Below are 26984 nucleotides of genomic sequence, written 5' to 3'. Positions count from 1 at the left end.
CTAACCTAGGTGAAGGAGGACTGTAAGGAGCCTCAGAAAGCACCATTTCCAATATTCACCATCTGTAGACATTACTAGCGCACAGCTGTAGATGTCTCCCTTCCTTTCTACCCTAGGTGAAAAAGGACTGTAAGGAGCCTTAGAAAGCACCATTTCCAGCATTCACCATCTGTAGAAATTACTAGCGCACTGATGTCCATGTCTCCCTTCCTTTCTACCCTAGGTGAAAGAGGACTGTAAGGAGCCTTAGAAAGCACCATTTCCAATATTCACCATCTGTAGACATCACTAGCGCACAGATGTACATGTCTCCCTTCCTTTCTACACTAGGTGAAGGAGGACTGTAAGGAGCCTCACAAAGCACCATTTCCAATGTTCACCATCTGTAGACATTACTAGCGCACAGCTGTAGATGTCTCCCTTCCTTTCTACCCTAGGTGAAAGAGGACTGTAAGGAGCCTTAGATAGCACCATTTCCAACATTCACCATCTGTAGAAATTACTAGCGCACAGATGTACATGTCTCCCTTCCTTTCTACCCTAGGTGAAAGAGGACTGTAAGGTGCCTTAGAAAGCACCATTTCCAATATTCACCATCTGTAGACATTACTAGCGCACAGATGTAGATGTCTCCCTTCCTTTCTACCCTAGGTGAAGGAGGACTGTAAGGAGCCTCAGAAAGCACCATTTCCAACATTCTCCTTCACTAGACATAGTTAGCGCACACCTGACCTTGTCTCCCTTATTTTCTACGCTTGATGAAGAGGAACTGTAAGGAGCCTCAGAAAGCACCATTTCCAATATTCACCATCTGTAGACATTACTAGCGCACAGCTGTAGATGTCTCCCTTCCTTTCTACCCTAGGTGAAGGAGGAGTGTAAGGAGCCCCAGAAAGCACCATTTCCAACATTCTCCTTCTCTAGTCATAGTTAGCGCACACATGACCTTGCCTCCCTTGTTTTCTACGCTTGATGAAGAAGAACTGTAAGGAGCCTCAGAAGGCACCATTTCCAATATTCACCATCTGTAGACATTACTAGCGCACAGCTGTAGATGTCTCCCTTCCTTTCTACCCTAGGTGAAAGAGGACTGTAAGGAGCCTTAGAAAGCACCATTTCCAATATTCACCATCTGTAGACATTACTAGCACACAGATGTACATGTCTCCCTTCCTTTCTACCCTAGGTGAAAGAGGACTGTAAGGAGCCTTAGAAAGCACCATTTCCAATATTCACCATCTGTAGACATTACTAGCGCACAGATGTACATGCCTCCCTTCCTTTCTACCCTAGGTGAAGGAGGACTGTAAGGAGCCTCACAAAGCACCATTTCCAATGTTCACCATCTGTAGACATTACTAGAGCACAGCTGTAGATGTCTCCCTTCCTTTCTACCCTAGGTGAAAGAGGACTGTAAGGAGCCTTAGAAAGCACCATTTCCAACATTCACCATCTGTAGAAATTATTAGCGCACAGATGTACATGTCTCCTTTCCTTTCTACCCTAGGTGAAGGAGGACTGTAAGGAGCCTCAGAAAGCACCATTTCCAATATTCACCATCTGTAGACATTACTAGCGCACAGCTGTAGATGTCTCCCTTCCTTTCTACCCTAGGTGAAAAAGGACTGTAAGGAGCCTTAGAAAGCACAATTTCCAGCATTCACCATCTGTAGAAATTACTAGCGCACCGATGTCCATGTCTCCCTTCCTTTCTACCCTAGGTGAAGGAGGACTGTAAGGAGCCTCAGAAAGAACCATTTCCAATATTCACCATCTGTAGACATTACTAGCGCACAGATGTACATGTCTCCCTTCCTTTCTACCCTAGGTGAAAGAGGACTGTAAGGAGCCTTAGAAAGCACCATTTCCAACATTCACCATCTGTAGAAATTACTAGCGCACAGATGTACATGTCTCCCTTCCTTTCTACCCTAGGTGGAGGAGGACTGTAAAGAGCCTCAGAAAGCACCATTTCCAACATTGACCATCTGTAGAAATTACTAGTGCACAGATGTACATGTCTCCCTTTCTTTCTAAACTAGGTGAAGGAGGACTGTAAGGGGCCTCACAAAGCACCATTTCCAATATTCACCATCTGTAGACATTACTAGCGCACAGATGTAGATGTCTCCCTTCCTTTCTACCCTAGGTGAAGGAGGACTGTAAGGAGCCTCAGAAAGCACCATTTCCAACATTCTCCTTCACTAGACATAGTTAGCGCACACCTGACCTTGCCTCCCTTATTTTCTACGCTTGATGAAGAAGAACTGTAAGGAGCCTCAGAAAGCACCATTTCCAATATTCACCATCTGTAGACATTACTAGCGCACAGCTGTAGATGTCTCCCTTCCTTTCTACCCTAGGTGAAGGAGGAGTGTAAGGAGCCTCAGAAAGCACCATTTCCAACATTCTCCTTCTCTAGTCATAGTTAGCGCACACATGACCTTGCCTCCCTTATTTTCTACGCTTGATGAAGAAGAACTGTAAGGAGCCTCAGAAGGCACCATTTCCAATATTCACCATCTGTAGACATTACTAGCCCACAGCTGTAGATGTCTCCCTTCCTTTCTACCCTAGGTGAAAGAGGACTGTAAGGAGCCTTAGAAAGCACCATTTCCAACATTCACCATCTGTAGAAATTATTAGCGCACAGATGTACATGTCTCCCTTCCTTTCTACCCTAGGTGAAGGAGGACTGTAAGGAGCCTCACAAAGCACCATTTCCAATATTCCCCATCTGTAGACATTACTAGCGCACAGCTGTAGATGTCTCCCTTCCTTTCTACCCTAGGTGAAAGAGGACTGTAAGGAGTCTTAGAAAGCACCATTTCCAATATTCACCATCTGTAGACATTACTAGCGCACAGATGTACATGTCTCCCTTCCTTTCTACCCTAGGTGAAGGAGGACTGTAAGGAGCCTCACAAAGCACCATTTCCAATGTTCACCATCTGTAGACATTACTAGCGCACAGCTGTAGATGTCTCCCTTCCTTTCTACCCTAGGTGAAAGAGGACTGTTAGGAGCCTTAGAAAGCACCATTTCCAACATTCACCATCTGTAGAAATTATTAGCGCACAGATGTACATGTCTCCTTTCCTTTCTACCCTAGGTGAAGGAGGACTGTAAGGAGCCTCAGAAAGCACCATTTCCAATATTCACCATCTATAGACATTACTAGCGCACAGCTGTAGATGTCTCCCTTCCTTTCTACCCTAGGTGAAAAAGGACTGTAAGGAGCCTTAGAAAGCACCATTTCCAGCATTCACCATCTGTAGAAATTACTAGCGCACCGATGTCCATGTCTCCCTTCCTTTCTACCCTAGGTGAAGGAGGACTGTAAGGAGCCTCAGAAAGAACCATTTCCAATATTCACCATCTGTAGACATTACTAGCGCACAGATGTACATGTCTCCCTTCCTTTCTACCCTAGGTGAAAGAGGACTGTAAGGAGCCTCAGAAAGCACCATTTCCAACATTCACCATCTGTAGAAATTACTAGCGCACAGATGTACATGTCTCCTTTCCTTTCTAAACTAGGTGAAGGAGGACTGTAAGGAGCCTCACAAAGCACCATTTCCAATATTCACCATCTGTAGACATTACTAGCGCACAGATGTAGATGTCTCCCTTCCTTTCTACCCTAGGTGAAGGAGGACTGTAAGGAGCCTCAGAAAGCACCATTTCCAATATTCACCATCTGTAGACATTACTAGCACACAGCTATAGATGTCTCCCTTAATTTCTACCCTAGGTGGAGGAGGAATGTAAGGAGCCTCAGAAAGCACCATTTCCAACATTCACCATCTGTAGACATTACTAGCGCACAGCTGTAGATGTCTCCCTTCCTTTCTACCCTAGGTGAAAGAGGACTGTAAGGAGCCTTAGAAAGCACCATTTCCAACATTCACCATCTGTAGAAATTACTAGCGCACAGATGTACATGTCTCCCTTCCTTTCTACCCTAGGTGAAGGAGGACTGTAAGGAGCCTCAGAAAGCACCATTTCCAATATTCACCATCTGTAGACATTACTAGCGCACAGATGTACATGTCTCCCTTCCTTTCTACCCTAGGTGAAAGAGGACTGTAAGGAGCCTTAGAAAGCACCATTTCCAATATTCATCATCTGTAGACATTACTAGCGCACAGATGTACATGTCTCCCTTCCTTTCTACCCTAGGTGAAGGAGGACTGTAAGGAGCCTTAGAAAGCACCATTTCCAACATTCACCATCTGTAGAAATTATTAGCGCACAGATGTACATGTCACCTTTCCTTTCTACCCTAGGTGAAGGAGGACTGTAAGGAGCCTCAGAAAGCACCATTTCCAATATTCACCATCTGTAGACATTACTAGCGCACAGCTGTAGATGTCTCCCTTCCTTTCTACCCTAGGTGAAAAAGGACTGTAAGGAGCCTTAGAAAGCACCATTTCCAGCATTCACCATCTGCAGAAATTACTAGCGCACCGATGTCCATGTCTCCCTTCCTTTCTACCCTAGGTGAAGGAGGACTGTAAGGAGCCTCAGAAAGAACCATTTCCAATATTCACCATCTGTAGACATTACTAGCGCACAGATGTACATGTCTCCCTTCCTTTCTACCCTAGGTGAAAGAGGACTGTAAGGAGCCTTAGAAAGCACAATTTCCAACATTCACCATCTGTAGAAATTATTAGCGCACAGATGTACATGTCTCCCTTCCTTTCTACCCTAGGTGAAGGAGGACTGTAAGGAGCCTCAGAAAGCACCATTTCCAACATTCACCATCTGTAGAAATTACTAGCGCACAGATGTACATGTCTCCCTTCCTTTCTAAACTAGGTGAAGGAGGACTGTAAGGAGCCTCACAAAGCACCATTTCCAATATTCACCATCTGTAGACATTACTAGCGCACAGATGTAGATGTCTCCCTTCCTTTCTACCCTAGGTGAAGGAGGACTGTAAGGAGCCTCAGAAAGCACCATTTCCAACATTCTCCTTCACTAGACATAGTTAGCGCACACCTGACCTTGCCTCCCTTATTTTCTACGCTTGATGAAGAAGAACTGTAAGGAGCCTCAGAAAGCACCATTTCCAATATTCACCATCTGTAGACATTACTAGCACACAGCTGTAGATGTCTCCCTTCCTTTCTACCCTAGGTGAAGGAGGACTGTAAGGAGCCTCAGAAAGCACCATTTCCAATATTCACCATCTGTAGAAATTACTAGCGCACAGATGTACATGTCTCCCTTCCTTTCTACCCTAGGTGAAAGAGGACTGTAAGGAGCCTTAGAAAGCACCATTTCCAGTATTCAACATCTGTAGACATTACTAGCGCACAGATGTACATGTCTCCCTTCCTTTCTACCCTAGGTGAAAGAGGACTGTAAGGAGCCTTAGAAAGCACCATTTCCAATATTCATCATCTGTAGACATAACTAGCGCACAGATGTACATGTCTCCCTTCCTTTCTACCCTAGGTGAAGGGGGACTGTAAGGAGCCTTAGAAAGCACAATTTCCAATATTCAACATCTGTAGACATTACTAGCGCACAGATGTACATGTCTCCCTTCCTTTCTACCCTAGGTGAAGGAGGACTGTAAGGAGCCTTAGAAAGCACCATTTCCAACATTCACCATCTGTAGAAATTATTAGCGCACAGATGTACATGTCACCTTTCCTTTCTACCCTAGGTGAAGGAGGACTGTAAGGAGCCTCAGAAAGCACCATTTCCAATATTCACCATCTGTAGACATTACTAGCGCACAGCTGTAGATGTCTCCCTTCCTTTCTACCCTAGGTGAAAAAGGACTGTAAGGAGCCTTAGAAAGCACCATTTCCAGCATTCACCATCTGCAGAAATTACTAGCGCACCGATGTCCATGTCTCCCTTCCTTTCTACCCTAGGTGAAGGAGGACTGTAAGGAGCCTCAGAAAGAACCATTTCCAATATTCACCATCTGTAGACACTACTAGCGCACAGATGTACATGTCTCCCTTCCTTTCTACCCTAGGTGAAAGAGGACTGTAAGGAGCCTTAGAAAGCACAATTTCCAACATTCACCATCTGTAGAAATTATTAGCGCACAGATGTACATGTCTCCCTTCCTTTCTACCCTAGGTGAAGGAGGACTGTAAGGAGCCTCAGAAAGCACAATTTCCAACATTCACCATCTGTAGAAATTACTAGCGCACAGATGTACATGTCTCCCTTCCTTTCTAAACTAGGTGAAGGAGGACTGTAAGGAGCCTCACAAAGCACCATTTCCAATATTCACCATCTGTAGACATTACTAGCGCACAGATGTAGATGTCTCCCTTCCTTTCTACCCTAGGTGAAGGAGGACTGTAAGGAGCCTCAGAAAGCACAATTTCCAACATTCTCCTTCACTAGACATAGTTAGCGCACACCTGACCTTGCCTCCCTTATTTTCTACGCTTGATGAAGAAGAACTGTAAGGAGCCTCAGAAAGCACCATTTCCAATATTCACCATCTGTAGACATTACTAGCGCACAGCTGTAGATGTCTCCCTTCCTTTCTACCCTAGGTGAAGGAGGAGTGTAAGGAGCCTCAGAAAGCACCATTTCCATTATTCTCTTTCTCTAGTCATAGTTAGCGCACTCATGACCTTGCCTCCCTTATTTTCTACGCTTGATGAAGAAGAACTGTAAGGAGCCTCAGAAGGCACCATTTCCAATATTCACCATCTGTAGACATTACTAGCGCACAGATGTACATGTTTCCCTTCCTTTCTACCCTAGGTGAAAGAGGACTGTAAGGAGCATTAGAAAGCACCATTTCCAACATTCACCATCTGTAGAAATTATTAGCGCACAGATGTACATGTCTCCCTTCCTTTCTACCCTAGGTGAAGGAGGACTGTAAGGAGCCTCAGAAAGCACCATTTCCAATATTCACCATGTGTAGACATTACTAGCGCACAGCTGTAGATGTCTCCATTCCTTTCTACCCTAGGTGAAGGAGGACTGTAAGGAGCCTCAGAAAGCACCATTTCCAACATTCTCCTTCACTAGACATAGTTAGCGCACACCTGACCTTGCCTCCCTTATTTTCTACGCTTGATGAAGAAGAACTGTAAGGAGCCTCAGAAAGCACCATTTCCAATATTCACCATCTATACACATTACTAGCGCACAGCTGTAGATGTCTCCCTTCCTTTCTACCCTAGGTGAAGGACTGTAAGGAGCCTCAGAAAGCACCATTTCCAACATTCTCCTTCTCTAGACATAGTTAGCGCACACATGACCTTGCCTCCCTTATTTTCTACGCTTGATGAAGAAGAACTGTAAGGAGCCACAGAAAGCACCATTTCCAACATTCACCATCTGTAGACATTACTAGCGCACAGCTGTAGATGTCTCCCTTCCTTTCTACCCTAGGTGAAAGAGGACTGTAAGGAGCCTTAGAAAGCACCATTTCCAACATTCACCATCTGTAGAAATTATTAGCGCACAGATGTACATGTCTCCCTTCCTTTCTACCCTAGGTGAAGGAGGACTGTAAGGAGCCTTAGAAAGCACCATTTCCAATATTCACCATGTGTAGACATTACTAGCGCACAGCTGTAGATGTCTCCCTTCCTTTCTACCCTAGGTGAAGGAGGACTGTAAGGAGCCTCAGAAAGCACCATTTCCAACATTCTCCTTCACTAGACATAGTTAGCGCACACCTGACCTTGCCTCCCTTATTTTCTACGCTTGATGAAGAAGAACTGTAAGGAGCCTCAGAAAGCACCATTTCCAATATTCACCATCTATACACATTACTAGCGCACAGCTGTAGATGTCTCCCTTCCTTTCTACCCTAGGTGAAGGAGGACTGTAAGGAGCCTCAGAAAGCACCATTTCCAACATTCTCCTTCTCTAGACATAGTTAGCGGACACATGACCTTGCCTCCCTTATTTTCTACGCTTGATGAAGAAGAACTGTAAGGAGCCACAGAAAGCACCATTTCCAACATTCACCATCTGTAGACATTACTAGCGCACAGCTGTAGATGTCTCCCTTCCTTTCTACCCTAGGTGAAAGAGGACTGTAAGGAGCCTTAGAAAGCACCATTTCCAACATTCACCATCTGTAGAAATTATTAGCGCACAGATGTACATGTCTCCCTTCCTTTCTACCCTAGGTGAAGGAGGACTGTAAGGAGCCTCAGAAAGCACCATTTCCAATATTCACCATCTGTAGACATTACTAGCGCACAGCTGTAGATGTCTCCCTTCCTTTCTACCCTAGGTGAAAGAGGACTGTAAGGAGCCTTAGAAATCACCATTTCCAACATTCACCATCTGTAGAAATTATTAGCGCACAGATGTACATGTCTCCCTTACTTTCTACCCTAGGTGAAGGAGGACTGTAAGGAGCCTCACAAAGCACCATTTCCAACATTCACCATCTATAGAAATTATTAGCGCAGAGCTGTAGATGTCTCCCTTCCTTTCTACCCTAGGTGAAAGAGGACTGTAAAGAGCCTTAGAAAGCACCATTTCCAACATTCACCATCTGTAGAAATTATTAGCGCACAGATGTACATGTCTCCCTACTTTCTACCCTAGGTGAAGGAGGACTGTAAGGAGCCTCAGAAAGCACCATTTCCAATATTCAACATCTGTAGACATTTCTAGCGCACAGCTGTATATGTCTCCCTTCCTTTCTACCCTAGGTGAAAGAGGACTGTAAGGAGCCTTAGAAAGCACCATTTCCAACATTCACCATCTGTAGACATTACTAGCGCACAGATGTACATGTCTCCCTTCCTTTCTACCCTAGGTGAAAGAGGACTGTAGGGAGCCATAGAAAGCACCATTTCCAACATTCACCATCTGTAGAAATTACTAGCGCACAGATGTACATGTCTCCCTTCCTTTCTACCCTAGGTGAAAGAGGACTGTAAGGAGCCTCAGAAAGCACCATTTCCAACATTCTCCTTCACTAGACATAGTTAGCGCACACATGACCTTGCCTCCCTTATTTTCTACTCTTGATGAAGAAGAACTGTAAGGAGCCTCAGAAAGCACCATTTCCAATATTCACCATCTGTAGACATTACTAGCACACAGCTATAGATGTCTCCCTTTCTTTCTACCCTAGGTGAAGGAGGACTGTAAGGAGCCTCAGAAAGCACCATTTCCAACATTCACCATCTGTAGACATTACTAATGCACGGCTGTACATGTCTCCCTTCCTTTCTACCCTAGGTGAAGGAGGACTGTAAGGAGCCTTAGAAAGCACCATTTCCAACATTCACCATCTGTAGAAATTATTAGCGCACAGATGTACATGTCTCCCTTCCTTTCTACCCTAGGTGAAGGAGGACTGTAAGGAGGCTCAGAAAGCACCATTTCCAATATTCACCATCTGTAGACATTACTAGCGCACAGCTGTAGATGTCTCCCTTCCTTTCTACCCTAGGTGAAAGAGGACTGTAAAGAGCCTTAGAAAGCACCATTTCCAACATTCACCATCTGTAGAAATTATTAGCGCACAGATGTACATGTCTCCCTACTTTCTACCCTAGGTGAAGGAGGACTGTAAGGAGCCTCAGAAAGCACCATTTCCAATATTCAACATCTGTAGACATTTCTAGCGCACAGCTGTATATGTCTCCCTTCCTTTCTACCCTAGGTGAAAGAGGACTGTAAGGAGCCTTAGAAAGCACCATTTCCAACATTCACCATCTGTAGACATTACTAGCGCACAGATGTACATGTCTCCCTTCCTTTCTACCCTAGGTGAAAGAGGACTGTAGGGAGCCATAGAAAGCACCATTTCCAACATTCACCATCTGTAGAAATTACTAGCGCACAGATGTACATGTCTCCCTTCCTTTCTACCCTAGGTGAAAGAGGACTGTAAGGAGCCTCAGAAAGCACCATTTCCAACATTCTCCTTCACTAGACATAGTTAGCGCACACATGACCTTGCCTCCCTTATTTTCTACTCTTGATGAAGAAGAACTGTAAGGAGCCTCAGAAAGCACCATTTCCAATATTCACCATCTGTAGACATTACTAGCACACAGCTATAGATGTCTCCCTTTCTTTCTACCCTAGGTGAAGGAGGACTGTAAGGAGCCTCAGAAAGCACCATTTCCAACATTCACCATCTGTAGACATTACTAATGCACGGCTGTACATGTCTCCCTTCCTTTCTACCCTAGGTGAAGGAGGACTGTAAGGAGCCTTAGAAAGCACCATTTCCAACATTCACCATCTGTAGAAATTATTAGCGCACAGATGTACATGTCTCCCTTCCTTTCTACCCTAGGTGAAGGAGGACTGTAAGGAGGCTCAGAAAGCACCATTTCCAATATTCACCATCTGTAGACATTACTAGCGCACAGCTGTAGATGTCTCCCTTCCTTTCTACCCTAGGTGAAAGAGGACTGTAAGGAGCCTTAGGAAGCACCATTTCCAACATTCACCATCTGTAGAAATTATTAGCGCACAGATGTACATGTCTCCCTTCCTTTCTACCCTAGGTGAAGGAGGACTGTAAGGAGCCTCAGAAAGCACCATTTCCAATATTCACCATCTGTAGACATTACTAGCGCACAGCTGTAGATGTCTCCCTTCCTTTCTACCCTAGGTGAAAGAGGACTGTAAGGAGCCTTAGAAAGCACCATTTCCAACATTCATCATCTGTAGAAATTATTAGCGCACAGATGTACATGTCCCCCTTCCTTTCTACCCTAGGTGAAAGAGGACTGTAAGGAGCCTTAGAAAGCACAATTTCCAACATTCACAATCTGTAGAAATTATTAGCGCACAGATGTACATGTCTCCCTTCCTTTCTACCCTAGGTGAAGGAGGACTGTAAGGAGCCTCAGAAAGCACCATTTCCAATATTCACCATCTGTAGACATTACTAGCGCACAGCTGTAGATGTCTCCCTTCCTTTCTACCCTAGGTGAAAGAGGACTGTAAGGAGCCTTAGAAAGCACCATTTCCAACATTCACCATCTGTAGAAATTATTAGCGCACAGATGTACATGTCTCCCTTCCTTTCTACCCTACGTGAAGGAGGATTGTAAGGAGCCTCAGAAAGCACCATTTCCAATATTCACCATCTGTAGACATTACTAGCGCACAGCTGTAGATGTCTCCCTTCCTTTCTACCCTAGGTGAAAGAGGACTGTAAGGAGCCTTAGAAAGCACCATTTCCAACATTCACGATCTGTAGAAGTTATTAGCCCAAAGATGTACATATCTCCCTTCCTTTCTACCCTAGGTGAAGGAGGACTGTAAGGAGCCTCAGAAAGCACCATTTCCAATATTCACCATCTGTAGACATTACTAGCGCACAGCTGTAGATGTCTCCCTTCCTTTCTACCCTAGGTGAAAGAGGACTGTAAGGAGCCTTAGAAAGCACCATTTCCAACATTCACCATCTGTAGAAATTATTAGCGCACAGCTGTAGATGTCTCCCTTTCTTTCTACCCTAGGTGAAAGAGGACTGTAAGGAGCCTTAGAAAGCACCATTTCCAACATTCACCATCTGTAGAAATTATTAGCGCACAGATGTACATGTCTCCCTTGCTTTCTACCCTAGGTGAAGGAGGACTGTAAGGAGCCTCAGAAAGCACCATTTCCAACATTCACCATCTGTATAAATTATTAGCGCACTGTTGTAGATGTCTCCCTTCCTTTCTACCCTAGGTGAAAGAGGACTGTAAGGAGCCTTAGAAAGCACTATTTCCAACATTCACCATCTGTAGAAATTATTAGCGCACAGATGTACATGTCACCCTTCCTTTCTACCCTACGTGAAGGAGGACTGTAAGGAGCCTCAGAAAGCACCATTTCCAATATTCACCATCTGTAGACATTACTAGCGCACAGCTATAGATGTCTCCCTTCCTTTCTACCCTAGGTGAAGGAGGACTGTAAGGAGCCTCACAAAGCACCATTTCCAATATTCACCATCTGTAGACATTACTAGCGCACAGCTGTAGATGTCTCCCTTCCTTTCTACCCTAGGTGAAAGAGGATTGTAAGGAGCCTTAGAAAGCACCATTTCCAACATTCACCATCTGTAGAATTTATTAGCGCACAGATGTACATGTCTCCCTTCCTTTCTACCCTAGGTGAAGGAGGATTGTAAGGAGCCTTAGAAAGCACCATTTCCAATATTTACCATCTGTAGACATTACTAGCGCACAGCTGTAGATGTCTCCCTTCCTTTCTACCCTAGGTGAAAGAGGACTGTAAGGAGCCTTAGAAAGCACCATTTCCAACATTCACCATCTGTAGAAATTATTAGCGCACAGATGTACATGTCTCCCTTCCTTTCTACCCTAGGTGAAGGAGGACTGTAAGGAGCCTCACAAAGCACCATTTCCAATATTCCCCATCTGTAGACATTACTAGCGCACAGCTGTAGATGTCTCCCTTCCTTTCTACCCTAGGTGAAAGAGGACTGTAAGGAGTCTTAGAAAGCACCATTTCCAATATTCACCATCTGTAGACATTACTAGCGCACAGATGTACATGTCTCCCTTCCTTTCTACCCTAGGTGAAGGAGGACTGTAAGGAGCCTCACAAAGCACCATTTCCAATGTTCACCATCTGTAGACATTACTAGCGCACAGCTGTAGATGTCTCCCTTCCTTTCTACCCTAGGTGAAAGAGGACTGTTAGGAGCCTTAGAAAGCACCATTTCCAACATTCACCATCTGTAGAAATTATTAGCGCACAGATGTACATGTCTCCTTTCCTTTCTACCCTAGGTGAAGGAGGACTGTAAGGAGCCTCAGAAAGCACCATTTCCAATATTCACCATCTATAGACATTACTAGCGCACAGCTGTAGATGTCTCCCTTCCTTTCTACCCTAGGTGAAAAAGGACTGTAAGGAGCCTTAGAAAGCACCATTTCCAGCATTCACCATCTGTAGAAATTACTAGCGCACCGATGTCCATGTCTCCCTTCCTTTCTACCCTAGGTGAAGGAGGACTGTAAGGAGCCTCAGAAAGAACCATTTCCAATATTCACCATCTGTAGACATTACTAGCGCACAGATGTACATGTCTCCCTTCCTTTCTACCCTAGGTGAAAGAGGACTGTAAGGAGCCTCAGAAAGCACCATTTCCAACATTCACCATCTGTAGAAATTACTAGCGCACAGATGTACATGTCTCCTTTCCTTTCTAAACTAGGTGAAGGAGGACTGTAAGGAGCCTCACAAAGCACCATTTCCAATATTCACCATCTGTAGACATTACTAGCGCACAGATGTAGATGTCTCCCTTCCTTTCTACCCTAGGTGAAGGAGGACTGTAAGGAGCCTCAGAAAGCACCATTTCCAACATTCTCCTTCACTAGACATAGTTAGCGCACACCTGACCTTGCCTCCCTTATTTACTACGCTTGATGAAGAAGAACTGTAAGGAGCCTCAGAAAGCACCATTTCCAATATTCACCATCTGTAGACATTACTAGCGCACAGCTGTAGATGTCTCCCTTCCCTTCTACCCTAGGTGAAGGAGGAGTGTAAGGAGCCTCAGAAAGCACCATTTCCAACATTCTCCTTTTCTAGTCATAGTTAGCGCACACATGACCTTGCCTCCCTTATTTTCTACGCTTGATGAAGAAGAATTGTAAGGAGCCTCAGAAGGCACCATTTCCAATATTCACCATCTGTAGACAACACTAGCGCACAGCTGTGGATGTCTCCCTTCCTTTCTACCCTAGGTGAAAGAGGACTGTAAGGAGCCTTAGAAAGCACTATTTCCAACATTCACGATCTGTAGAAATTATTAGCGCACAGATGTACATGTTTCCCTTCCTTTCTACCCTAGGTGAAAGAGGACTGTAAGGAGCCTTAGAAAGCACTATTTCCAACATTCACCATCTGTAGAAATTATTAGCGCACAGATGTACATGTCTCCCTTCCTTTCTACCCTAGGTGAAGGAGGACTGTAAGGAGCCTCAGAAAGCACCATTTCCAATATTCACCATCTGTAGACATTACTAGCGCACAGCTGTAGATGTCTCCCTTCCTTTCTACCCTAGGTGAAAGAGGACTGTAAGGAGCCTTAGAAAGCACCATTTCCAACATTCACCATCTGTAGAAATTACTAGCGCACAGCTGTAGATGTCTCCCTTCCTTTCTACCCTAGGTGAAGGAGGACTGTAAGGAGCCTCAGAAAGCACCATTTCCAACATTCTCCTTCACTAGACATAGTTAGCGCACACCTGACCTTGCCTCCCTTATTTTCTACGCTTGATGAAGAAGAACTGTAAAGAGCCTCAGAAAGCACCATTTCCAATATTCACCATCTATACACATTACTAGCGCACAGCTGTAGATGTCTCCCTTCCTTCCAACCCTAGGTGAAGGAGGACTGTAAGGAGCCTCAGAAAGCACCATTTCCAACATTCTCCTTCTCTAGACATAGTTAGCGCACACATGACCTTGCCTCCCTTATTTTCTACGCTTGATGAAGAAGAACTGTAAGGAGCCTCAGAAAGCACCATTTCCAATATTCACCATCTGTAGACATTACTAGCACACAGCTATAGATGTCTCCCTTAATTTCTACCCTAGGTGGAGGAGGACTGTAAGGAGCCTCAGAAAGCACCATTTCCAACATTCACCATCTGTAGACATTACTAGCGCACAGCTGTAGATGTCTCCCTTCCTTTCTACCCTAGGTGAAAGAGGACTGTAAGGAGCCTTAGAAAGCACCATTTCCAACATTCACCATCTGTAGAAATTATTAGCGCACAGATGTACATGTCTCCCTTCCTTTCTACCCTAGGTGAAGGAGGACTGTAAGGAGCCTCAGAAAGCACCATTTCCAATATTCACCATCTGTAGACATTACTAGCGCACAGCTGTAGATGTCTCCCTTCCTTTCTACCCTAGGTGAAAGAGGACTGTAAGGAGCCTTAGGAAGCACCATTTCCAACATTCACCATCTGTAGAAATTATTAGCGCACAGATGTACATGTCTCCCTTCCTTTCTACCCTAGGTGAAGGAGGACTGTAAGGAGCCTCAGAAAGCACCATTTCCAATTTTCACCATCTGTAGACATTACTAGCGCACAGCTGTAGATGTCTCCCTTCCTTTCTACCCTAGGTGAAGGAGGACTGTAAGGAGCCTCAGAAAGCACCATTTCCAATATTCACCATCTATACACATTACTAGCGCACAGCTGTAGATGTCTCCCTTCCTTCCAACCCTAGGTGAATGAGGACTGTAAGGAGCCTCAGAAACCACCATTTCCAACATTCTTCTCCTCTAGACATAGTTAGCGCACACATGACCTTGCCTCCCATATTTTCTACGCTTGATGAAGAAGAACTGTAAGGAGCCTCAGAAAGCACCATTTCCAATATTCACCATCTGTAGACATTACTAGCACACAGCTATAGATGTCTCCCTTAATTTCTACCCTAGGTGGAGGAGGAATGTAAGGAGCCTCAGAAAGCACCATTTCCAACATTCACCATCTGTAGACATTACTAGCGCACAGCTGTAGATGTCTCCCTTCCTTTCTACCCTAGGTGAAAGAGGACTGTAAGGAGCCTTAGAAAGCACCATTTCCAACATTCACCATCTGTAGAAATTACTAGCGCACAGATGTACATGTCTCCCTTCCTTTCTACCCTAGGTGAAGGAGGACTGTAAGGAGCCTCAGAAAGCACCATTTCCAATATTCACCATCTGTAGACATTACTAGCGCACAGATGTACATGTCTCCCTTCCTTTCTACCCTAGGTGAAAGAGGACTGTAAGGAGCCTTAGAAAGCACCATTTCCAATATTCATCATCTGTAGACATTACTAGCGCACAGATGTACATGTCTCCCTTCCTTTCTACCCTAGGTGAAGGAGGACTGTAAGGAGCCTTAGAAAGCACCATTTCCAACATTCACCATCTGTAGAAATTATTAGCGCACAGATGTACATGTCACCTTTCCTTTCTACCCTAGGTGAAGGAGGACTGTAAGGAGCCTCAGAAAGCACCATTTCCAATATTCACCATCTGTAGACATTACTAGCGCACAGCTGTAGATGTCTCCCTTCCTTTCTACCCTAGGTGAAAAAGGACTGTAAGGAGCCTTAGAAAGCACCATTTCCAGCATTCACCATCTGCAGAAATTACTAGCGCACCGATGTCCATGTCTCCCTTCCTTTCTACCCTAGGTGAAGGAGGACTGTAAGGAGCCTCAGAAAGAACCATTTCCAATATTCACCATCTGTAGACATTACTAGCGCACAGATGTACATGTCTCCCTTCCTTTCTACCCTAGGTGAAAGAGGACTGTAAGGAGCCTTAGAAAGCACAATTTCCAACATTCACCATCTGTAGAAATTATTAGCGCACAGATGTACATGTCTCCCTTCCTTTCTACCCTAGGTGAAGGAGGACTGTAAGGAGCCTCAGAAAGCACCATTTCCAACATTCACCATCTGTAGAAATTACTAGCGCACAGATGTACATGTCTCCCTTCCTTTCTAAACTAGGTGAAGGAGGACTGTAAGGAGCCTCACAAAGCACCATTTCCAATATTCACCATCTGTAGACATTACTAGCGCACAGATGTAGATGTCTCCCTTCCTTTCTACCCTAGGTGAAGGAGGACTGTAAGGAGCCTCAGAAAGCACCATTTCCAACATTCTCCTTCACTAGACATAGTTAGCGCACACCTGACCTTGCCTCCCTTATTTTCTACGCTTGATGAAGAAGAACTGTAAGGAGCCTCAGAAAGCACCATTTCCAATATTCACCATCTGTAGACATTACTAGCACACAGCTGTAGATGTCTCCCTTCCTTTCTACCCTAGGTGAAGGAGGACTGTAAGGAGCCTCAGAAAGCACCATTTCCAATATTCACCATCTGTAGAAATTACTAGCGCACAGATGTACATGTCTCCCTTCCTTTCTACCCTAGGTGAAAGAGGACTGTAAGGAGCCTTAGAAAGCACCATTTCCAGTATTCACCATCTGTAGACATTACTAGCGCACAGATGTACATGTCTCCCTTCCTTTCTACCCTAGGTGAAAGAGGACTGTAAGGAGCCTTAGAAAGCACCATTTCCAATATTCATCATCTGTAGACATAACTAGCGCACAGATGTACATGTCTCCCTTCCTTTCTACCCTAGGTGAAGGGGGACTGTAAGGAGCCTTAGAAAGCACAATTTCCAATATTCAACATCTGTAGACATTACTAGCGCACAGATGTACATGTCTCCCTTCCTTTCTACCCTAGGTGAAGGAGGACTGTAAGGAGCCTTAGAAAGCACCATTTCCAACATTCACCATCTGTAGAAATTATTAGCGCACAGATGTACATGTCACCTTTCCTTTCTACCCTAGGTGAAGGAGGACTGTAAGGAGCCTCAGAAAGCACCATTTCCAATATTCACCATCTGTAGACATTACTAGCGCACAGCTGTAGATGTCTCCCTTCCTTTCTACCCTAGGTGAAAAAGGACTGTAAGGAGCCTTAGAAAGCACCATTTCCAGCATTCACCATCTGCAGAAATTACTAGCGCACCGATGTCCATGTCTCCCTTCCTTTCTACCCTAGGTGAAGGAGGACTGTAAGGAGCCTCAGAAAGAACCATTTCCAATATTCACCATCTGTAGACACTACTAGCGCACAGATGTACATGTCTCCCTTCCTTTCTACCCTAGGTGAAAGAGGACTGTAAGGAGCCTTAGAAAGCACAATTTCCAACATTCACCATCTGTAGAAATTATTAGCGCACAGATGTACATGTCTCCCTTCCTTTCTACCCTAGGTGAAGGAGGACTGTAAGGAGCCTCAGAAAGCACAATTTCCAACATTCACCATCTGTAGAAATTACTAGCGCACAGATGTACATGTCTCCCTTCCTTTCTAAACTAGGTGAAGGAGGACTGTAAGGAGCCTCACAAAGCACCATTTCCAATATTCACCATCTGTAGACATTACTAGCGCACAGATGTAGATGTCTCCCTTCCTTTCTACCCTAGGTGAAGGAGGACTGTAAGGAGCCTCAGAAAGCACCATTTCCAACATTCTCCTTCACTAGACATAGTTAGCGCACACCTGACCTTGCCTCCCTTATTTTCTACGCTTGATGAAGAAGAACTGTAAGGAGCCTCAGAAAGCACCATTTCCAATATTCACCATCTGTAGACATTACTAGCGCACAGCTGTAGATGTCTCCCTTCCTTTCTACCCTAGGTGAAGGAGGAGTGTAAGGAGCCTCAGAAAGCACCATTTCCATTATTCTCTTTCTCTAGTCATAGTTAGCGCACTCGTGACCTTGCCTCCCTTATTTTCTACGCTTGATGAAGAAGAACTGTAAGGAGCCTCAGAAGGCACCATTTCCAATATTCACCATCTGTAGACATTACTAGCGCACAGATGTACATGTTTCCCTTCCTTTCTACCCTAGGTGAAAGAGGACTGTAAGGAGCATTAGAAAGCACCATTTCCAACATTCACCATCTGTAGAAATTATTAGCGCACAGATGTACATGTCTCCCTTCCTTTCTACCCTAGGTGAAGGAGGACTGTAAGGAGCCTCAGAAAGCACCATTTCCAATATTCACCATGTGTAGACATTACTAGCGCACAGCTGTAGATGTCTCCATTCCTTTCTACCCTAGGTGAAGGAGGACTGTAAGGAGCCTCAGAAAGCACCATTTCCAACATTCTCCTTCACTAGACATAGTTAGCGCACACCTGACCTTGCCTCCCTTATTTTCTACGCTTGATGAAGAAGAACTGTAAGGAGCCTCAGAAAGCACCATTTCCAATATTCACCATCTATACACATTACTAGCGCACAGCTGTAGATGTCTCCCTTCCTTTCTACCCTAGGTGAAGGACTGTAAGGAGCCTCAGAAAGCACCATTTCCAACATTCTCCTTCTCTAGACATAGTTAGCGCACACATGACCTTGCCTCCCTTATTTTCTACGCTTGATGAAGAAGAACTGTAAGGAGCCACAGAAAGCACCATTTCCAACATTCACCATCTGTAGACATTACTAGCGCACAGCTGTAGATGTCTCCCTTCCTTTCTACCCTAGGTGAAAGAGGACTGTAAGGAGCCTTAGAAAGCACCATTTCCAACATTCACCATCTGTAGAAATTATTAGCGCACAGATGTACATGTCTCCCTTCCTTTCTACCCTAGGTGAAGGAGGACTGTAAGGAGCCTTAGAAAGCACCATTTCCAATATTCACCATGTGTAGACATTACTAGCGCACAGCTGTAGATGTCTCCCTTCCTTTCTACCCTAGGTGAAGGAGGACTGTAAGGAGCCTCAGAAAGCACCATTTCCAACATTCTCCTTCACTAGACATAGTTAGCGCACACCTGATCTTGCCTCCCTTATTTTCTACGCTTGATGAAGAAGAACTGTAAGGAGCCTCAGAAAGCACCATTTCCAATATTCACCATCTATACACATTACTAGCGCACAGCTGTAGATGTCTCCCTTCCTTTCTACCCTAGGTGAAGGAGGACTGTAAGGAGCCTCAGAAAGCACCATTTCCAACATTCTCCTTCTCTAGACATAGTTAGCGGACACATGACCTTGCCTCCCTTATTTTCTACGCTTGATGAAGAAGAACTGTAAGGAGCCACAGAAAGCACCATTTCCAACATTCACCATCTGTAGACATTACTAGCGCACAGCTGTAGATGTCTCCCTTCCTTTCTACCCTAGGTGAAAGAGGACTGTAAGGAGCCTTAGAAAGCACCATTTCCAACATTCACCATCTGTAGAAATTATTAGCGCACAGATGTACATGTCTCCCTTCCTTTCTACCCTAGGTGAAGGAGGACTGTAAGGAGCCTCACAAAGCACCATTTCCAACATTCACCATCTATAGAAATTATTAGCGCAGAGCTGTAGATGTCTCCCTTCCTTTCTACCCTAGGTGAAAGAGGACTGTAAGGAGCCTTAGAAAGCACCATTTCCAACATTCACCATCTGTAGACATTACTAGCGCACAGATGTACATGTCTCCCTTCCTTTCTACCCTAGGTGAAAGAGGACTGTAGGGAGCCATAGAAAGCACCATTTCCAACATTCACCATCTGTAGAAATTACTAGCGCACAGATGTACATGTCTCCCTTCCTTTCTACCCTAGGTGAAAGAGGACTGTAAGGAGCCTCAGAAAGCACCATTTCCAACATTCTCCTTCACTAGACATAGTTAGCGCACACATGACCTTGCCTCCCTTATTTTCTACTCTTGATGAAGAAGAACTGTAAGGAGCCTCAGAAAGCACCATTTCCAATATTCACCATCTGTAGACATTACTAGCACACAGCTATAGATGTCTCCCTTTCTTTCTACCCTAGGTGAAGGAGGACTGTAAGTAGCCTCAGAAAGCACCATTTCCAACATTCACCATCTGTAGACATTACTAATGCACGGCTGTACATGTCTCCCTTCCTTTCTACCCTAGGTGAAGGAGGACTGTAAGGAGCCTTAGAAAGCACCATTTCCAACATTCACCATCTGTAGAAATTATTAGCGCACAGATGTACATGTCTCCCTTCCTTTCTACCCTAGGTGAAGGAGGACTGTAAGGAGCCTCAGAAAGCACCATTTCCAATATTCACCATCTGTAGACATTACTAGCGCACAGCTGTAGATGTCTCCCTTCCTTTCTACCCTAGGTGAAAGAGGACTGTAAGGAGCCTTAGGAAGCACCATTTCCAACATTCACCATCTGTAGAAATTATTAGCGCACAGATGTACATGTCTCCCTTCCTTTCTACCCTAGGTGAAGGAGGACTGTAAGGAGCCTCAGAAAGCACCATTTCCAATATTCACCATCTGTAGACATTACTAGCGCACAGCTGTAGATGTCTCCCTTCCTTTCTACCCTAGGTGAAAGAGGACTGTAAGGAGCCTTAGAAAGCACCATTTCCAACATTCATCATCTGTAGAAATTATTAGCGCACAGATGTACATGTCCCCCTTCCTTTCTACCCTAGGTGAAAGAGGACTGTAAGGAGCCTTAGAAAGCACAATTTCCAACATTCACAATCTGTAGAAATTATTAGCGCACAGATGTACATGTCTCCCTTCCTTTCTACCCTAGGTGAAGGAGGACTGTAAGGAGCCTCAGAAAGCACCATTTCCAATATTCACCATCTGTAGACATTACTAGCGCACAGCTGTAGATGTCTCCCTTCCTTTCTACCCTAGGTGAAAGAGGACTGTAAGGAGCCTTAGAAAGCACCATTTCCAACATTCACCATCTGTAGAAATTATTAGCGCACAGATGTACATGTCTCCCTTCCTTTCTACCCTACGTGAAGGAGGATTGTAAGGAGCCTCAGAAAGCACCATTTCCAATATTCACCATCTGTAGACATTACTAGCGCACAGCTGTAGATGTCTCCCTTCCTTTCTACCCTAGGTGAAAGAGGACTGTAAGGAGCCTTAGAAAGCACCATTTCCAACATTCACGATCTGTAGAAGTTATTAGCCCAAAGATGTACATATCTCCCTTCCTTTCTACCCTAGGTGAAGGAGGACTGTAAGGAGCCTCAGAAAGCACCATTTCCAATATTCACCATCTGTAGACATTACTAGCGCACAGCTGTAGATGTCTCCCTTCCTTTCTACCCTAGGTGAAAGAGGACTGTAAGGAGCCTTAGAAAGCACCATTTCCAACATTCACCATCTGTAGAAATTATTAGCGCACAGCTGTAGATGTCTCCCTTTCTTTCTACCCTAGGTGAAAGAGGACTGTAAGGAGCCTTAGAAAGCACCATTTCCAACATTCACCATCTGTAGAAATTATTAGCGCACAGATGTACATGTCTCCCTTCCTTTCTACCCTAGGTGAAGGAGGACTGTAAGGAGCCTCAGAAAGCACCATTTCCAACATTCACCATCTGTATAAATTATTAGCGCACTGTTGTAGATGTCTCCCTTCCTTTCTACCCTAGGTGAAAGAGGACTGTAAGGAGCCTTAGAAAGCACTATTTCCAACATTCACCATCTGTAGAAATTATTAGCGCACAGATGTACATGTCACCCTTCCTTTCTACCCTACGTGAAGGAGGACTGTAAGGAGCCTCAGAAAGCACCATTTCCAATATTCACCATCTGTAGACATTACTAGCGCACAGCTATAGATGTCTCCCTTCCTTTCTACCCTAGGTGAAGGAGGACTGTAAGGAGCCTCACAAAGCACCATTTCCAATATTCACCATCTGTAGACATTACTAGCGCACAGCTGTAGATGTCTCCCTTCCTTTCTACCCTAGGTGAAAGAGGATTGTAAGGAGCCTTAGAAAGCACCATTTCCAACATTCACCATCTGTAGAATTTATTAGCGCACAGATGTACATGTCTCCCTTCCTTTCTACCCTAGGTGAAGGAGGATTGTAAGGAGCCTTAGAAAGCACCATTTCCAATATTTACCATCTGTAGACATTACTAGCGCACAGCTGTAGATGTCTCCCTTCCTTTCTACCCTAGGTGAAAGAGGACTGTAAGGAGCCTTAGAAAGCACCATTTAAACATTCACCATCTGTAGAAATCATTAGCGCACAGATGTACATGTCTCCCTTCCTTTCTACCCTAGGTGAAGGAGGACTAAGGAGCCTCACAAAGCACCATTTCCAACATTCACCATCTGTAGAAATTATTAGCGCACAGCTGTAGATGTCCCCCTTTCTTTCTACCCTAGGTGAAAGAGGACTGTAAGGAGCCTTAGAAAGAACCATTTCCAACATTCACCATCTGTAGAAATTATTAGCGCACAGATGTACATGTCTCTCTTCCTTTCTACCCTAGGTGTAGGAGGACTGTAAGGAGCCTCAGAAAGCACCATTTCCAATATTCACCATCTGTAGACATTACTAGCGCACAGCTGTAGATGTCTCCCTTCCTTTCTACACTAGGTGAAAGAGGGCTGTAAGGAGCCTCACAAAGCACCATTTCCAACATTCACCATCTGTAGAAATTATTAGCACACAGATGTACATGTCTCCCTTCCTTTCTACCCTAGGTGAAGGAGGACTGTAAGGAGCCTCAGAAAGCACCATTTCCAATATTCACCATCTGTAGACATTACTAGCGCACAGATGTACATGTCTCCCTTCCTTTCTACCGTAGGTGAAAGAGGACTGTAGGGAGCCTTAGAAAGCACCATTTCCAAAATTCACCATCTGTAGAAATTACTAGCGCACAGATGTACATATCTCCCTTCCTTTCTACCCTAGGTGAAAGAGGACTGTAAGGAGCCTTAGAAAGCACCATTTCCAATATTCACCATCTGTAGACATTACTAGCGCACAGATGTACATGTCTCCCTTCCTTTCTACCCTAGGTGAAAGAGGACTGTAAGGAGCCTTTGAAAGCAACATTTCCAATATTCACCATCTGTAGACATTACTAGCGCACAGATGTACATGTCTCCCTTCCTTTCTACCCTAGGTGAAGGAGGACTGTAAGGAGCTTCACAAAGCACCATTTACAATATTCACCATCTGTAGAAATTATTAGCGCACAGATGTACATGTCACCCTTCCTTTCTACCCTAGGTGAAGGAGGACTGTAAGGAGCCTCAGAAAGCACCATTTCCAATATTCACCACCTGTAGACATTACTAGCGCACAGCTGTAGATGTCTCCCTTCCTTTCTACCCTAGGTGAAAGAGGACTGTAAGGAGCCTTAGAAAACACCATTTCCAACATTCACCATCTGTAGAAATTATTAGCGCACAGATGTACATGTCTCCCTTCCTTTCTACCCTAGGTGAAAGAGGACTGTAAGGAGCCTTAGAAAGCACCATTTCAAACATTCACCATCTGTAGAAATTATTAGCGCACAGATGTACATGTCTCCCTTCCTTTCTACCCTAGGTGAAAGAGGACTGTAAGGAGCCTTAGAAAGCACCATTTCCAACATTCACCATCTGTAGAAATTATTAGCGCACAGCTGTAGATGTCTCCCTTCCTTTCTACCCTAGGTGAAAGAGGACTGTAAGGAGCCTTAGAAAGCACCATTTCCAACATTCACCATCTGTAGAAATTATTAGCGCACAGATGTACATGTCTCCCTTGCTTTCTACCCTAGGTGAAAGAGGGCTGTAAGGAGCCTTAGAAAGCACCATTTCCAACATTCACCATCTGTAGAAATTATTAGCGCACAGATGTACATGTCTCCCTTCCTTTCTGCCCTAGGTGAAGGAGAACTGTAAGGAGCCTCACAAAGCACCATTTCCAACATTCACCATCTGTAGAAATTATTAGCACACAGCTGTAGATGTCTCCCTTTCTTTCTACCCTAGGTGAAGGAGGACTGTAAGGAGCCTCACAAAGCACCATTTCCAACATTCACCATCTGTAGAAATTACTAGCGCACAGATGTACATGTCTCCCTTCCTTTCTACCCTAGGTGAAGGAGGACTGTAAGGAGCCTCAGAAAGCACCATTTCCAATATTCACCATCTGTAGACATTACTAGCGCACAGATGTACATGTCTCCCTTCCTTTCTACCCTAGGTGAAAGAGGACTGTAAGGAGCCTTAGAAAGCACCATTTCCAATATTCACCATCTGTAGACATTACTAGCGCACAGATGTACATGTCTCCCTTCCTTTCTACCCTAGGTGAAGGAGGACTGTAAGGAGCCTCACAAAGCACCATTTCCAATGTTCCCCATCTGTAGACATTACTAGCGCACAGCTGTAGATGTCTCCCTTCCTTTCTACTCTAGGTGTAAGAGGACTGTAAGGAGCCTCACAAAGCACCATTTCCAATATTCACCATCTGTAGACATTACTAGCGCACAGATGTACATGTCTCCCTTCCTTTCTACCCTAGGTGTAAGAGGACAGTAAGGAGCCTCACAAAGCACCATTTCCAATATTCACCATCTGTAGACATTACTAGCGCACAGATGTAGATGTCTCCCTTCCTTTCTACCCTAGGTGTAAGAGGACTGTAAGGAGCCTCACAAAGCACCATTTCCAATATTCACCATCTGTAGACATTACTAGCGCACAGATGTAGATGTCTCCCTTCCTTTCTACCCTAGGTGAAGGAGGACTGTAAGGAGCCTCAGAAGGCACCATTTCCAACATTCTCCTTCTCTAGACATAGTTAGCGCACATCTGACCTTGCCTCCCTTATTTTCTACGCTTGATGAAGAAGAACTGTAAGGAGCCTCAGAAAGCACCATTTCCAATATTCACCATCTGTAGACATTACTAGCGCACAGATGTACAGGTCTCCCTTCCTTTCTACCCTAGGTGAAAGAGGACTGTAAGGAGCCTTAGAAAGCACCATTTCCAATATTCACCATCTGTAGACATTACTAGCGCACAGATGTACATGTCTCCCTTACTTTCTACCCTAGGTGAAGGAGGACTGTAAGGAGCCTCACAAAGCACCATTTCCAATGTTCCCCATCTGTAGACTTTACTAGCGCACAGCTGTAGATGTCTCCCTTCCTTTCTACCCTAGGTGAAAAAGGACTGTAAGGAGCCTTAGAAAGCACCATTTCCAATATTCACAATCTGTAGACATTACTAGCGCACAGATGTACGTGTCTCCCTTCCTTTCTACCCTAGGTGTAAGAGGACCGTAAGGAGCCTTAGAAATCACCATTTCCAACATTCACCATCTGTAGAAATTACTAGCGCACAGATGTACATGTCTCCCTTCCTTTCTACCGTAGGTGAAAGAGGACTGTAAGGAGCCTCACAAAGCACCATTTCCAATGTTCCCCATCTGTAGACATTACTAGCGCACAGCTGTAGATGTCTCCCTTCCTCTCTACCCTAGGTGTAAGAGGACTGTAAGGAGCCTCACAAAGCACCATTTCCAATATTCACCATCTGTAGACATTACTAGCGCACAGATGTACATGTCTCCCTTCCTTTCTACCCTAGGTGTAAGAGGACTGTAAAGAGCCTCACAAAGCACCATTTCCAATATTCACCATCTGTAGACATTACTAGCGCACAGATGTAGATGTCTCCCTTCCTTTCTACCCTAGGTGTAAGAGGACTGTAAGGAGCCTCAGAAAGCACCATTTCCAATATTCACAATCTGTAGACATTACTAGCGCACAGATGTAGATGTCTCCCTTCCTTTCTACCCTAGGTGAAGGAGGACTGTAAGGAGCCTCAGAAGGCACCATTTCCAACATTCTCCTTCTCTAGACATAGTTAGCGCACACCTGACCTTGCCTCCCTTATTTTCTACGCTTGATGAAGAAGAACTGTAAGGGGCCTCAGAAAGCACCATTTCCAATATTCACCATCTGTAGACATTACTAGCGCACAGATGTACAGGTCTCCCTTCCTTTCTACCCTAGGTGAAAGAGGACTGTAAGGAGCCTTAGAAAGCACCATTTCCAATATTCACCATCTGTAGACATTACTAGCGCACAGATGTACATGTCTCCCTTCCTTTCTACCTTAGGTGAAGGAGGACTGTAAGGAGCCTCACAAAGCACCATTTCCAATGTTCCCCATCTGTAGACTTTACTAGCGCACAGCTGTAGATGTCTCCCTTCCTTTCTACCCTAGGTGAAAAAGGACTGTAAGGAGCCTTAGAAAGCACCATTTCCAATATTCACAATCTGTAGACATTACTAGCGCACAGATGTACGTGTCTCCCTTCCTTTCTACCCTAGGTGTAAGAGGACCGTAAGGAGCCTTAGAAATCACCATTTCCAACATTCACCATCTGTAGAAATTACTAGCGCACAGATGTACATGTCTCCCTTCCTTTCTACCGTAGGTGAAAGAGGACTGTAAGGAGCCTCACAAAGCACCATTTCCAATATTCACCATCTGTAGACATTGCTAGCGCACAGATGTACATGTCCCCCTTCCTTTCTACCCTAGGTGTAAGAGGACTGTAAGGAGCCTCACAAAGCACCATTTCCAACATTCTCCTTCTCTAGACATAGTTAGCGCACACCTGACCTTGCCTCCCTTATTTTCTACGCTTGATGAAGAAGAACTGTAAGGAGC

This window comes from Schistocerca cancellata, chromosome 12 (assembly GCF_023864275.1).
Source record: "Schistocerca cancellata isolate TAMUIC-IGC-003103 chromosome 12, iqSchCanc2.1, whole genome shotgun sequence".
Lineage (NCBI taxonomy): Eukaryota > Metazoa > Arthropoda > Insecta > Orthoptera > Acrididae > Schistocerca > Schistocerca cancellata.
The sequence above is the reverse complement of the archived record's forward strand: the minus strand, read 5'-3'. Positions refer to the sequence as shown.